Here is a 13,585-nt window from a genome sequence, read left to right as displayed (position 1 = left end):
ACCATGCCTCATCAGCTGCCCCCTGCACACACTCTGCTCTATGTGATTCCATGAATACATCATCTTGTTTCATACTTGCTGGCTTTGGCAAAGGGCTCTTCCCTCTGTCTATAGTTCCCCTCCCTGTTTAGCCTGGCCAGGCCATTTTCCCTCAGTCTGGTCCTACCAATTTGTGAAATCTCCTCAGTGAAGCTCCCTAGATAACCCTCTCATACAATCATGCACTTTTCTGCTTTCTACCCAAGTCTCTATACATGTTGCACTATAAATACTCTTTATGTGGTCAGCCCTGCCACTAGACCATAAACTTCTTGAAAGAAAGGACTATGTTACATTCACCTCTTACCTCCTCTTAGCACAGCGTCCTGCACAAAGTAAACATGCAAAACAGTAATAGGCAATGTGGTGCCCCACCTAGGTCTCCTTTACCAAGCTAGCATACCCATCTCCCAGCTACTGCCTGTTGGATACTAATGGCTCACAGGTGTCTCCCACCCCAAGAGCTGGAGTCCTGCCAAGGAAATTATACTCTCTCTGTCTCTCTCCCAGGGGCTACCAGCAGCCAATAATTTGTTCTACACGCCCCCTCCCAACCAAAACAGGCTAAGGCTAGACTTTCCTAAGACCATATCCTTACTATAGCTCCTTCTTCTTTTCTACCCTTGTGTCCTCGCTCCCCTATAGGTTTCTCCTGAAAGCACTCCCTCAATAAATCATGTATATTCAGATACTGTCTCAGGTTCTGCTTCTAGGCACCTCTACTCAAGACAACATATGAACCTTCATTAAGTGGTACATTTTAAAAAGTACTTTAGAATAAATATTTTTTGTTAAGCAAAACCATAAATAAGTACAGTGCAACCTTGGAGTAACTTCATGATGTTTCCGATGTCTTACAAATGGATATATAATTAAGCTGGTTATTTACTAGTTCTCTAGAGTACAAACTTTATAAAGGCATTCTTTTCTTCCTTACCTCCCACAATAAGTATTCCTTTGTTTTGGAACAAATTAAATGTGCACAAGCCCTCATCTTGCACCCTTGAGTACAGTTAGTTATTTGATGGCAGTTTTCAGATCTTATTCCTACTATAACCTCAACTAAAATGATTAACAGCAGGCTGATTTATTTTAACAGCGACTATAAGCCAGGCAAAATAAAAATGTATAAAGTAAATGCCTTCCTTGGGTAAAACTCCTGAGAGCTGTCTGGAAGTCAATCTAATGGGATAATTTGGGACTGGAATCTAAATTTGTGTTTTGGTGGCTACCTGACTTCCCATTAATACTCCCACAGAAGAGCAAGCAGGCAAGGTAAAGTGATTAATTTCAACACAGCCCTTTCTTTTTCTTCTATACGCCCATGAGACATACTTCAGAAACGCATGGTTAGTGAAGAGCCCCTATTCACTGATCTCTGGGGGGCCATACAGCAGCTTAAAAATAATTTAAGGCTCTACTTTAAATATATTTACACCCTTTGACCCAGGAATTCTTCTAACATTCATCTTCGAAAATAAATCCAAAACAGAAAATGATTTATGAACAAAAACTGTCTATTAGAACTCCACAATAAAAATAAATGAAACCCAGCTATCAAACAAGAGAAATAATTAAATTATATTATTATTATCGTATTTCAATCATTTAAGCATGGTATACTGGAAAACATTTATGTTAAAATGTTAGGTGGAAAAAACAGTATAAATTACTTTTATAGCAAGATTACATCTGTGAAATAAAATGTATAGAAAATAGATGAAGGACATAAACCAATTACTAACATCAGTTACATTAGTAACATCAAAGTGATGAATCTCTGGGTGATAAAAACATTCTCCAATTTTTTTTCACATACAGGACATTTATAATTAGAAAAAAAAATACTTGTAAGATTTTGAGGTAACTGTCCTCCACACCACCCACAAATAATGCAGCTGACCTGAAAAACTGAAACTATAAAAGTAGCTATCACTGTCATTCAAGAAGGGCATTCACCAGAGCTGAAAAAATCCAGAAAAGCACAATACAATCAATTGGATCGAGAGGCTTCCGTATTATAAAGATAGCTTCCAAAGCACAAAACTTTGCAGTTTGAGAAAGACAAACATCTAAAGCAATGGTTCCCAACTGAAGGCAACTTTGTTCCCAGGAGACATGTAGCAATATCTGGAGACATTTTTGGTTCTCACAACTGGGAAGTGGGGTGTTATTGGCATCTAGGGGGTAGAGGCCAGGGAGGCTGGTATACATCCCATAATGCACAGGATAGTCTCTTACTATGTACAGATTTATCTGGCCCAAAATGTTAATACTGCCAATGTTAAGAAATCTTGCTCTAAAAGAATGAAGCAGAAATCGATAAGAATCAAGAGTATAGAAATGATTGACTTGAGTTTACTCACCCAATCTCAGAGTTAAAGTAACAAAGGGGCACTCCCTGAAACCCAAAGGCAATTTTATCAAAAAGAAAGCAGGACTTTGAGCAATACTTAGAGAACTTAGAGAACTCATCAACTCAAGAAATGGAACAGAATGAAAATGTAAACAGGTTCAAGAAGGACTGAGATAAAATCAGGGAGGATAAATCCATGATGGTATTTGGAAGTAATCCTTAAGTAAAGAAGCATCTTAAAATCCAGCTCTCTTAAGCTTTCAGAAAAATATCCCTCAGATCCATTAACAGAAACAGATGTTTGAGTTAGTCCACTGGTCAGACCAGAGTAGCACACTTCTTATACTTTAATGGTCAGTTCCCGCCATGTGGGCAAAAAACCTCCCAGAAATCATGAATACTATAAATATATTTCTTGAGCTTATTACCACTACTTTGGGGTAAACAATACTAACTCTTTCCACACTTGAGACCACTGACTTCACTGCCTATACTTTAATTCAGAATTCACCTCTCTCTACAGAACAATTCAACCTATCAATGCTTCAATATTGTGGAAACAAAACTTCCCTTCAAGCCTGTTCACTTCAAGTATCTTTCGTCTTTACCACATTTCAGTAATCTGGTGACTGAAGCCACAAATAACTATCTAGAGACTGAGTAAACAAAAAATAATCAAGCAAAAGAACATATTGTACATATTTTACTGCTTCTCCTCACCCCCAACCAATCTTTGTCTTTAAAAAAGAAGAGAGATCGCAAGTTGGAGTAGATAAACTTTTCTGTACTTTCTAAAAGAATACCTTCATCTCAGTCATTTTAAAGCTTGTTTTTAAAAATAAGACACATCATGTGACTCATCAGTCTTTCCTGTGATGAGATGAGGAGTACAAAGGTCAATTCTTCTCCAAAGCCCTCAAAAAGCATTTAAGAAAAGAGAAGAAAAGAAGAATTTACCTAGGTAGGTTCCTGCTTCTCAGACTAATATTTCTATGTCAACCACAGTTATTGCTGTTGCCAGGAAGCAGGTTTACCCCCTTTAATATACAAACTTGTCAACAAATTATTTGGGAATTCCAAACTGCCTGAGGAGAAATCATCTTACACGGGAAGGCCAGGTTGGGAAGTGAATTTAAACCAGGGTCAGCAAACTTTTTCTGTAAAAGACCAGATAGCAAATATATTTGGCTTTGTGGGTCATATGGTCTCTTGCAATTATTCAAAACTGCTATTGTGGCATGAAAGCAGCCATCAACAGTACATAAACAAATGAGCATGGCTCTGTTCCAATATAACTTTATTATACTGAAATTTGAATTTCATATAAATTGTACATGTCATGAACTATTACACTTCACTTTTCAACCATTTAAAAATGTAAAAACCATTCTTAGCTTGATGATCATACAGAAACAGGTGGTAGGCTAGATTTGGCTCATAGGCCAAAGCCTGACAACCTTTGGTTTAAACTGTAAAAAAATTTTCTTTTAATGACAAAAATATTAGAAATTGGAAGCATACAATTGAATTATCACTCTCCTAACACCACCCCTTCCTTCCCAATCTCTCAACCCACTGTTTGGCTGATATAGACCTCACTGGAAGATTTCAGCCTGGGTGGCCTATTCTGTGATTTTATCTCAACATATTTTAATGGTCCCAGCCCTTTCTAAATTAAAATTTGTTCTATGCCTTTTAAGGAAAAAGGCCCCAGTTCCAATAACTTTTAAAAAATCAACAGTAAATTTTATTTTAAATTTATGTATATATATTCAACAATTTCAACTGTCCAGATAAGTAGGCTTGGCATCTTAAGAAAAAAAAAGGAGACATATATATACTTGAAACTAATAATAAAATAAAATGCTTAAAAGAAGAGATATATAGAAAACACAAATCTTTTTAAGATAAACTACAATTTGCAAATAAGACCTCTTAAGAATAAATTAAATGAATAAGAACAGCTTTTAGTATAAAACACATAATTCTTTCTCTAGGTAGAAACTCAAATTTTCAAAATAATGATTTCTTATCTGCTGCTTCCACACTGAAATATTTATTCACATGTACCCCAATACATTTACAATAACATTTACCTGATTTAAAATGATCATCAGCATTTATTAGGAGAAAAAATAACTTTTATTCTAGGTTTTAGTAACAATAAGAGGCATGTAAGCCTCACATATACGGTTTACAGAAACAATCCCAAACTTACTGAGCAAGTTCAAATCCACCGCACGTTACTACTGTGCTACCAGAGGACAGGCACTTCACTGGCCACCAGAACTCAGAAACCAAGTCCTTCCTTCGGCTCCCTCCAAGCAAGGGTCGCAGGACCTGGTGCACCAGACACATTGTCACTATGGCTTGAGTGATCACAGCCTAAAATTGGTAACCAATGATGTGTGACAAACCAATCAGAGGAGGATTTCAGAGTTAATCCCAAAATCAATCAAGGTGGTGTGGGTGTGAACTGGAGGGGGGTTGGTTTAAAAGCTCACCTCTGTTCAGACCATACCCATGGCAAAGGAGGAGTCAGACACGGAAGTTAATATATGAGGGGAAAAAGTACTGACTTTGAGGACAACGAAAAGTAAGGAAAAATGAAATGGCTATTCAGGAAAAAAGAAAAGTGCTGGGTCATAGATACCAACACAAGTTAAACCCTGAGAAATGTATCTGACCTCCCCAGCAGAAGTTCTCAGTCCTCATTACACATTGGAATCATCTAGGGAGCTTGTAAAAATCCCAATGCCCAAACTGTACTCATTACCAATTAAGTTCGAATCTCCCTTTTCAAAAAACCAGTTTTTGGATTATTTTTCTCTCTTTTGTTTTTGTTTTCAATGACAGTAACTTCTCTTTTATTATTTCCTTCCTCCAGCTTGCTCTGTGTTTATTTTACCTTTTTTTTCTATTTTCTTGAGGTGAAAGCTTTGATTATTCATTTGAGATCTTCCATCTATTTCTCATATAAGCATTTAGTGCTATAAATTTCCCACTCAGCACTGATTTAGCTACATCCTACAAGTTTTGATATGCTGAATTTTCATTTTCATTCAGAGCATGTACTTTTTATTTCCCTTGAGACTTCCTGCTTGATCCATGGATTAATGAGAACTGTGTTGTTTAATTTCCAAGTGTTTGGAGATTTTTCTGTAGTATGTTTTTGACTTCGCTTGATTCCATTATGGTCAGAGAATATACTCTATATGATTTCAATTATTTTATATTTGTTGAGGTTTGTTTTATTACCTGGGATATAGTCTATCTTGGTGAATGCTATATGAGTACTTGAAAAGTAAATATAATATGCTGTTGTCCAGTGGAACATTCTATGTCAATTATGGTTGACTGGTGGTAGTATTTCTTCTATATCCTTACTGATTTTCTGTCTACTGGTTCTATCAATTACTGAAAGAGGGGCACTGAAGTTCCCAACTATAATTGTGGATTTGTTTATTTCTCAATTCATTTATGAGTTTTACTTCATGTACTTTGAAGCTCTGTTATTTGGTGCATACATATTTAAGATTGCTGTGTCTTCTGGGTGGACTAACCCTTTGAATCACTATGTAGTGCTCCTCTTTGTCCCTGGTAATTTTCTTTGTTCTTATGTCTAATTTATCTAATATTAGTATAGCCACTCCAGCTTTCTTTTAATTGGCAGTTGTATGGTATATCTTTCCCATCCACTTTTAAGCTATAGGTAGCTATAGGTAGCTTAAAAGTGGATGGGAAAGATATACCATACAACTGCCAATTACATTTAATTGGAAAAGAGTGAAATGTGTCTACTCCGTCTTGTCTAGAACAGGAAGTTTGCTCTCTGTACTATTTTTGCAACTCCTCTCTAAATTTAGACATATTATCTCAAAATACCCTATTTCACAATTGAACAAAATTATCTCAAAAACTATTATTATTTAAAAAGCGTATAATAAAAAAGGGCATTTTATTCATGTCTTAACATATCTGGAAAGTATTAAATTGAGAAACAAAAATGAATGAATCCAGGGATTTGTGAGATGTTCACTTACTTACTGCACTCTACCAGATCAAGGAAACAAACAGGCAAAGAAACAGGTAAAACTTACAGGCCTGGGTAATTGGGAAGCTGACTCCCTATCTGTGGGCCATAAGAAGGAAGTCATTTGGTAACAAGAATGTAGCTATTTTTCCTTAAAAGGTAAATATTCATCATACCTGGTGCTCCTGGTTTTTCTGTGGGGGTGGGGAGCTGTTTTTCCAGTATAACTGCATTTTCTAGCTTTCCTGTCTGAGTTTTAGTTATTTTACTACTTATTAGCATTTTCAAAATGTTGAACAGAATTTAAGATGTATAACTTGAAAAGGAATAAAATTCTAATTAATTAGTTATACCACTTGTTGGTTCTGTAAAAAAAAATGGTGAGAAAGTTGGAAAGTACTGACTAAAATGTGGCTTTCTGAGAATTAGTTGAGTTCAGTCATTTCTCGCTTCAGTACCTCAGGAAGCCAGGTTTGGATACAGACAAGTAGTCATTTGAGACAAAACAGCAGAAAGTTACCCCTGAACTGTATTAAATGCTAACCGTAGGGATCACTAGAAGATCTAAGGTGAGGGCTAGAGAGCACAGATGGAAACTTATCCCCTCTTGGCACAAGAAAACCAAACTTCTATGTAAACTAAAAGCACCCACATAGAAATATGAATCACAAAGGAAACAGATCTTTCTCTATCCATTTCTCCTATCATCTCAGTGCTATTTTAATTATTCCAGGTAACCGTGTTTTATAAAAATGTACAGATAAAAAACAAAACTCTCAGAAATTAGAAATAAAGACTCGTTGTGCGTAGAAAGTGACTAAAATACCTGTGAGCCCAGACCACGGTTGATTGTCACAGTGATGAAACTTTCCTGGACACTAAACCTCTTATCTGAGAATCTACAGTTTTATTTCATCCTTCAAGATCAAAGTCACATAAATTAACTCGGCCCATTGATTTGATGAATCTATGGAGAGCTGCCAGGTGAAGCAGGTCCACAGAATAACTCATTCGTTTATAACACTTAAAACAACTTGGGGCAAACTATTGAGAACTGAATAGACACTAAAATGCCCAAAGACACTCAGTAATGTATCTTTTGACACAATTGACCAGGAAACATCTAATCTCTACTTGACAGTAACAGGGAGTTTGTTATCTAACGAGGCAATCTATTCCAATTTTTAGACAGCTCTAAACGAAGAAATAATTTTCTATGAACAGAAAATATCTGCCTTTAACTTCCTAATTCTGACTTTATACTAGATTCGTACCTGTGAACAGGTTCGAATCTCTCCCTACCTTTATCCCCAAACTATCCTTGACCCTACATCACTTTTCTCTATTTAATACCTAATTTAATTCTTTCCCTTCTATTTGCTGGTTAATAATTCAGACAATTACCCTCACTTTGAAATTTTAGTTTGCAGGCTAACCTCGGAGAAAATTCATTTCCTTCCTTCATTCATCGTCTCCACTGAGAGCTGTTTCCTCCCAGGGTTCTCAGTCTCACCTCACCAAAATAGGGAGAAAAGTTCAGATTTAGACAGTAAACCAATAATACATTTGTGTCTGGCCCTGAGTCTCTTTCTGCTCTCCTGCCTGCCACTCTGAATAGAAATAACATCGTGTTCTGTTTCTTTTCATGGGCAATCCTTGACTTTACACAGTCAGGGTGCATTTCCTCATTGCCTATGGAAATACAATTCCCGGCCATCTCAACCTTTTTCTGGATCTAGAGTCCAGCATGTCAGTAACTAGGGGCCCATGACTATCAATCTCCACTTACTGTTTGATATGTTTGTGGTCCAGAGATTTATTTTTTCTTGATTAGAGGTGTTTATTTTTTAAATTTTATTCATTATTACTTTGTATAGAAAAGAGATGTGAGTTTAAAGTATGAAATCAGAGCCATCTTGTCTAGAAGTCCTTAGTTTTAAATTTTACTTGTACGACATAATTGTTTTAGATCCGGGGTCAGCAAATTATGGTCCCCAGGCCAATTCTAGCTCATTACTTGTTTTTGGTATAGTCCATGAGCTAAGAATGGATTTTACATTATAAATCATTGAAAAAATTAAAAGAATAATATTTTGTGATATGTAAAACTATGTAAAATTCTTATTTCAGTGTTCCATAAATAGTTTTATTGGAATATAGCCATGCCCATTCATTTATGTTGTATCAAGTATTAACTGCTGTATAACAAACCACTGCAAAATGTAGAGACGTAAAGTAACCACCATTTTATCATTTCATGAATTCTGCGAGTCAGGAATTCAGATAAAGCACAGCAGGAATGGCTTTTTCCTACTTCAAGATGTCTGGAACCTCAGCTGGGAAGAACAGCTGGAATCATCTGGAGGCTTCTTTACTTCTTCGTTTATCTGGCACCTTTGACAAGGATGACTGGACTTAACAGAGACCATTTCTGGAGTGCCCACAAGAGGCCTCTCCAGCACAGGTGACCTTAAGGTAGTCAGCCTTCTTACATGGCAGCTCAGGGGTCCCAGCATGAATGTTCTAATGGAAAAGGCATTGCCTTTTATGACTTAGCTTCAGAAGTTACAAATTCTATTGTAGTGGTTGAAGCAGTCACAAGCCCACCCAGATTTAACTGGAAAGAGACATAGGCCCTGCCTCTTGAGAGCAGTATAAAATAATCTGCAGCTATGTTTTAAACCTTCATTTATGTTCTTCCCAGCATTTAGGTGCAAGGAGCCAGAATTAATGACTTTGACTTAAAATGTGAGGCAAATTCAAGTATCTGAGCATCCAAGTTCCCCAAACAATTTGTCTTCACAAAAGGACTGTTATCAGGGCCTGATTTGTGAATAATGTTAATACTTTCCTATTTGTTTCTGATCAGTCTTTAACTCTGAACATACAGAACACACAACTTTTTAAATGTTACAGGAGTAACTGAAGTCTTTAAGAAGAGTAATCTGTATTTGTATAATAGAAAAAAACAGCTCCAATTCTCCACCCTTTATTTATGCCCTTTCAAGGTGACTTTAAAGCTCCTTCCCACTCCTTGAATCTGGACTGACTTTGTGACTTGCTTAGGGCAACAGAATGCAGCAGAGGTGATAGTATGCTAGTTATGAGCCTAGGTCTCAAGAGCCTTGCTGCTGCTTCTACTCAGTCTTAGAAACCTGCCCAGATACCATGAAAACAAGCCTGGGCTAGCCTGCTGCAGGATAAGAGATGTATAGCCTACCCCAGTGCTCATTCCCCTACCACTGCTCCACCTGACAGCCAACCAACTTCAGAAGCAGAGCTTCCTGCTGACCTGTAGCTGACCACAGGCATAAGGGAGACCTAGTAAGAACAGCAGAACCACTCAGCTGAACCCAGCTCAAATAGTCAACTCACAGAATGAAATAAATTACGATTTTGAGACACTAACTTTTGAAGTGGCTAGATACATAGCAATAGTTAACTGATAGAATTTAGAAGGCAGGTTTTAACTGTAGAATGAAAATTTCATCACACACCTCAGTTATACTATACTGAATCACTTTAGACATTGAGTAATTCTTCGAAGCAGACACTACTGCTGAGCATCACTGAGAGGGCACTCTAGCTAATGCCAAGATAACAGAGGGGTCAAAAGCCTGACTGAAAAAAAAAAAGAAACTTGTAATAGTGGCCATACAGACAGCAAATATCACTCCATCTGTAAGTCTCTCATCCTACTTAATGCCAAGGCAGCCAGAGCTGTGTGGCACCTGCAACCAGCAGTTAAATAGTTAACTAGAACATCAGAGTAACACATCCCATATTCCTACTACCTTACATGAAGAGAACTTGGCATTGCTATTAGAAGTCCTATTTTTTTAAGTTATAATCCCCATCCTCTTTATTTGCACCAGTGTTACCCTTCAGTGCACTCCAGTAAAGGCAGAGCAGACACCAATTCAAAAGATTAATTACACACATGTAACTATAAAGTAATTAAAAAACAAATATACCAGAATTCACACATCCAAGAGCTCCTCTAAGGCAGCAAATGTTTGTTCCAACAATGCACTGTCTCAAAATAGTCAGAGCATCTTTTTGCTTGGATTTGCTTTATGTTCCCTTGGCATATCATATATTTTTAAATAAGGTCAATGGAGACAAATTTTTCCCTTTGAGAGTGAATTTAATTTTTGGAAACAATCAAATGTCATTCAAAGTCCATTCAAGTGAACATGCAGTTGAGGTGTGTAAAACCAGTTTTAGTCAGTAACAAGCTGGGAAAATAAATTACAAGGCTGATTGATAATTCCAATTGTACTGTCATTAGCTGGCAGCTTAAAACTCTAAAAGCACAAAAATCCTCAATGGCTCCTTACTGCTCACAGCACAAATTTCAAACACCTAGGCCTAATATCCAAGGCATAATGTGGCCACAGCTCACCTTTCTAGTCTTATTTTCCTCGAATAGTCTCTTCTCTAAGGAAGCTGAGCTCCTCATTGCTCCCCACTCACATGTCCTGGTGCTTTCTTGCATGCATGCATCTGTTTACACTCCTTCCTCTGATTGCCATCTATGTCCATGGCATCTATCTGTCTCTGTACCCGATACAGCAACCAAAACTGTACATGACTCAAGTAAATACTTATTGAATGAATGGAGTGAATAATCAATTCCTCCACTGGCTTATAAAATGGCTCTGAAGGTAATTCCAAAAAGGGGAACTCCAAAAACATTTGGAGAAAGGGAATAAATAGCTAGCCTCTAACATGCATTTGGAGGATGAAGTTATGAAATGTGGGAATAGTAACAGATTTGTAGTCATGCCTAATGACTGTCTAAGAAAGGCTTAGTGAATCAGGTACTGAGCCAGAAACAAAAAATTCCAGGCTACTCAAGTCTTAGACCACAATTCCTTTGGAATTTTCTCTCAAGAAAAGCCAAGTCAAAAATAAACACTACTTTTGGATAGATACCTAGAAGTGAGATTGCTGGATCATATGGTAGCTCTATTTTTAATTTTTTGAGAATCTCCATACTGTTTTCCATAGTGGCTGCACCATTTTACCTCCCACCAACACTGTACAAGAGCTCTAATTTCTCCATATTCTCACCAACACTTATCTTTTAAAAAATATATGTAACAGCCAAGCTAATAGGTGTGAGATGATATCTCACTGTGGCTTTGGTTTGAATTTCCCTGATGGTTAGTGATGTTGAGCACCTTATCATATACTTTTTGGTCATACAGATCCAAAAGAACCGAAGTCAGGATCTTGAGGAGATAGCTGTGCTCCCATTTTCACTGCAGCATTATTCACAATAGTCAAGATATGGAAACAATCCAAATATCCACTGACAGATGAATGGATAAAGAAAATGTGGTATATGTATACAATGGAATATTATTCAGCCTTAAAAAAGTGTAACAACATGGATGAACTTGGAGGACATTATGCTAAATGAAAAGGCCAGTCACAGGACAAATACTGTATGATTCCACTTATATGAGGTATTTAAAAGAGTCAAACTCATAGAAGCAGAAAGAAGAATGATGGTTGCTAGGGGCTGGGAAGAGAGGGAAATGGAGAATTGTTCAATAAGTATGAAATTTCAGTTATGCAAATAGTAAGTTCTAGAGATCTGCTGTACAACATAATGCTTATTAATGATACTGTATTGTACACTTAAACTTTAAGAGGGTAGATTGCACATTAAGTATTCTTATCACAAAAAAAGAGGCATAAGGAAACTTTTGGAGGTGATGAATATGTCTATTACCTTGATTGTGATGATAGTTTCACAGTTATATGCATATGTCCAAGCTCAACAAATTGTATACATTGAATATGTGCAGTTTTTGTATATCAATTATACCTCATTAGAGCTGCTAAAAAAACCCCACCAGTTTGTTAAGTGATGGATATGTAAAATTATTTTAAAGACTAAGACTAAAATCTTGAGATCTTTCCTCCTCTGATGAAGTTAAGACCAATACAATAATAAACTGAGAATATTTCCAAAGTGTTCGTGTGGTAAAATTAATTTATATTGGGTTAAACCACATTAAATTGCCATTGTCATAGGTTAAAATATTTGCATATCAGCAATTTCATATGGTTCAACCTCATACTGTAGGATTTTGCTGATGAACGAAAATAAGTAAAAAAAGACTTGGAGGTACCAGTCAAGATGGAGGAGTAGGTAAATGCTGTGCTTTCCCCCTCTCACAACCACATCAAAATTACAATTAAAATACAGAATAGCCATCACTGAGAGCTGCCTGAACTCCAGCTGAACAGAAGTCCTAAAACTGGGGACACACAGAAGAGGCCACCTCGAGACTGTTAGGAGGAGTGGCGGTACGAAATGAATTGGTCTCACACCTGTGTGTGAAAGTTGAGATTTGGGAGAAATATATCAGCTGCGGAGGTTCACTCAGAAGAGTGAAGGGTCACGGCCCCATACTCGGCTCCCCAGCCCAGGGTTCCAATGCCAAGAAGAGATGTTCCCACAACTCCCAGCTGTGAAAACCAGCAGGGACTGTGGCTGAGTGTGATGGAGGGCTACAGGAGTCACAGACATTCCTCTTAGGGGTCCTGCACACAGACTGACAGACTCACTCACTCTGAGCTCCAGCTCTGAAGAAGCAGTGCAAAAGGCATCAGGGACATATGGGTAGGAAGTGAGTTATCTGGCTTTAGGGCAAGGACTGGAAGGGCAGCTTTCTCCTGACAAAAGTGCTGGCAGAGGGCACTGTTCCTTTGTTGAGCCCTTCCCTGCCTGACTTGCAGACCCAAGCGGCTGCCATATCTGAGTCTCCATCAACATAGCTAACACTGGTGATTCCGAGACTCCGCCCTTCCCAACATGTGGTCCCACCCAAGCTGCTTCCAGTGGATTTTCCACACAAATGACTTGTCTCAGCTCATGCTATAAACTTTCCTAAAATCTCTCAAAGGTTCACAAAAGCAAAATAAGCTGCATCTGGTCCTGGTATGCCCCATACCTCTTGCTGAGCAACCCAAAGCCTGGTTCTAGTGACAACCTGCCTCAGTTTGCAGCTTGGCCTCTCAAAGCACTTATAAGCCCAGCGTGGGTGATGGCCATCTGCGGATTGCTTAGTGGCTCATGCCAGATGGTCCTGGGCAGGGCAAAGGATGCAGCTGAACTTGAGCTGTGGCAGGGTCCCTCA

At 37.8% G+C, this 13,585-nt stretch overlaps 1 protein-coding gene across 5 annotated transcripts in view; it reads right to left on the bottom strand.

Moving 5' to 3' along the window:
* Positions 1-13,585, bottom strand: part of JADE3 (jade family PHD finger 3) — a 135,052-nt gene that overhangs the window by 72,628 nt on the left and 48,839 nt on the right. The window contains exon 1 of one of the 5 annotated variants that reach the window (XM_039866399.1): positions 4,614-4,632. The exons of the other annotated variants lie outside the window; for them this stretch is intronic. The gene's annotated coding sequence lies outside the window, so the exon portion shown is untranslated. Of the gene's footprint in view, positions 1-4,613; positions 4,633-13,585 lie in introns of those variants that run through there. 5 annotated transcript variants of the gene reach the window in all.

Source organism: Pteropus medius, unplaced genomic scaffold (assembly GCF_902729225.1).
Source record: "Pteropus medius unplaced genomic scaffold, Ma_sr-lr_union100, whole genome shotgun sequence".
Lineage (NCBI taxonomy): Eukaryota > Metazoa > Chordata > Mammalia > Chiroptera > Pteropodidae > Pteropus > Pteropus medius.
Note: the sequence above shows the minus strand (reverse complement) of the source record. Positions and strands in the feature narration are given on the sequence as shown.